Here is a 2,807-nt window from a genome sequence, read left to right as displayed (position 1 = left end):
CATATAATATTATAAATATATGCATATAATATTATAACAACACAAACCCAACATGGAGGCGTGTGGAGGCTGCTTTAAGTCACTTCGGAAGAGTGTTGTAGGCATTGTATGTAACATTTGTAACATAAGATTTCACCTGAGTTGTACAAGATTACCTACACAATATGCAAACCTTGAAGGTAACTACTGGATCTGTCAAAGTAACAGACAGATGTGGGAAAACATTACCAAACTAATGAATAACATTCCTGAAGTACACAGGCTACAATTCACACAAAAACTACCAGAAATATATGCAGAGTATATAAAGACAGCAACGAACTCTGAGCACAACCCAGGGACTGAGAATTTAGAGAGTCAAAGTAGCAATGTAGAAGGACATAGTGTCGAGGTTCACAAAAATGAAGGCAATATTGCAGCAGCAAACTGGTGATATGAATAAGGAGAGAAAAAATGAGAACACAAATGAGAAAGACGAAAGCAACAAGGAGAAATATAAGGGCAATACCGAGAATGAATGCAGAAACGAGAAAGTTGGAACAAAAAACACAGAGGTAGCCAAGTCGTGCACGGGTACAAACAAGAATAATACAATCACAGATGAAAATATTTACAGGTATTATGCAAAAGGACAGTGCAGATATGGACCCAGAGGCACGGAATGCTCATTCATGCGCCCACGGAAATGCCGAAACTGGTTAGGGAAAGGCAGATGTCGTTTTGATACAGAGTGTAGATATTTTCACCCTAAGCTATGCAAACTCTCAGTTAATGAGAGGAAATGCTACGATCTTCATTGCCCCGATTTCCACGTCAGAGGTACACAGTGCTATATAAGAGAGGAAGTCCAATATAATAGCCCTGAAATTTTTTTAGAGGCAGGCACAAACATAGGGAGAAACAGACAGGCAGAAACGTGGCAGGAGTACGGATGGAGACGGGGAAATGCCCAAGACTGGACTACGGTTCGTCATCAAGCCCACACATACTACACCCCCCAACTACACAGAGACTACCACACTCCCCAGTATCACTTCCAAAACTGGACAAACCATTGCCACAACAACACACCCTGGGTCAGGGTAGAGAGGAGGGAGAACTATCAAAACCTTCCAGAAGTGACACACAATATGGACAATCATTCATATTTGCAAACATTCAAGGTTTAAAGCCAAATTCAAGAAATAAAGTTAAGTTCATAAATGGCCTCCTATTAGAGTCAAACTGAATATTTTGGACATTCACGAAAACTCATACAAAAGATTACATGGATGGTGAATCTGGATTCCAAATTATAATTTATACAGATGTGATAGAAAAACTAGGTCAAATGGAGGAGTAGGTCTGTATATTAAAGAAGACCTGGTATGCACAGAACTACTAAACTCAACTAATGAGGTGGTAGAGGTACTTGGAATTAAGGTAGAGAAAATAAACCTAATTATTATTCTAATATATAAACCGCCAGATTCAACGGTTGATGAATTCACAGAGCAGATGCACAAAATAGAGAACATACTTGATAACATAGCAAACCCAGCTCCAGATATTATCTTCCTTGGAGATTTCAATTTACCGAGTCTAAGATGGAGAATGGCAAACACAAATATCATAGCAGGGAATGACCCGGGAAATAACCAACCACAGGTCAGAGAACGTTTGAGATTCTGTGATAAATTCTCGCTCAGTCAACAGATTACAGAACCAACTAGGAACGAAAACACACTAGACTTGTTATTCACAAACAATGATGAACTAATCAGAGACATCACAATCTCAGATACTTCATACTCGACCATAAGCTCATTGAAGTGCGAACTAGCATAAATAACGGTAGTAGGTCTAAGAGACCCAACAAGCGAGAAGGAATATTCAATCAATTCAATTTCAACAATAGGAGGATTGACTGGGAAAAAATAAATGTAGACCTTGCAACCATTCAATGGGAGACGGTCTTAAGCGACAAAACTCCCACACAGGGAATAGCTCAACTGACAGCTGAAGCTTACAAGGTCTGCTTGAAGCACGTGCCTGGGAGGAGGGGCAGAAAGAGGACCACTCTAGAAAGAGAACGCAGACGACTGTACAGAAGGAAAAAAATAACGGAAATGCTTCGGCAGACACAACTATCACAAGCAAGGAAAACAAGCCTAAGCAGGGAGATCGAAGAATTAGAACAAACGTTGAAGCGATCATATGAGTCTGAGGAAATGGAATTGGAACAGAACGCTATTATACAAGAGATAAGGAAAAATCCGAAATATTTTTTCACATACGCAAAATCAAAATCCAAAACCTCGACCAGTATTGGACCGTTAATTACAAATGAAGGTACGTACACAGAGGACAACAAATAGATTAGTGAAATTCTAAGAGGCCAATATGAGGCTATGTTTAGCACACCAATAAACAACATGAAAGTTGATGACCCAGACAGCTTCTTTATGAATGACATTCAAGCTGCAGATAATATAACGGATATTACCACAAACTCGGAAGACTTTGAAAGAGAAATTGACAATATGCCTATGCACTCAGCTCCTGGGCCTGACTCATGGAATTCAATATTCATAAAGAAATGTAAAGTACCATTAGCGAGAGCACTCAGCATTATTTGGAGAAAGAGCCTGGATACAGGGGAGATACCAGCAGCACTTAAATCTGCAGATATAGCTCCGTTGCACAAGGGGGGGAGTAAAGCCTTGGCAAAAAATTATAGGCCAGTTGCACTAACATCACACATAATAAAAGTGTTTGAAAGAGTGATTAGGAATCAAATTTCTAGTTTTATGGAAAACAATGAATTG

The sequence above is a fragment of the Procambarus clarkii genome, chromosome 48 (assembly GCF_040958095.1).
Source record: "Procambarus clarkii isolate CNS0578487 chromosome 48, FALCON_Pclarkii_2.0, whole genome shotgun sequence".
Lineage (NCBI taxonomy): Eukaryota > Metazoa > Arthropoda > Malacostraca > Decapoda > Cambaridae > Procambarus > Procambarus clarkii.
The sequence above is the reverse complement of the archived record's forward strand: the minus strand, read 5'-3'. Positions refer to the sequence as shown.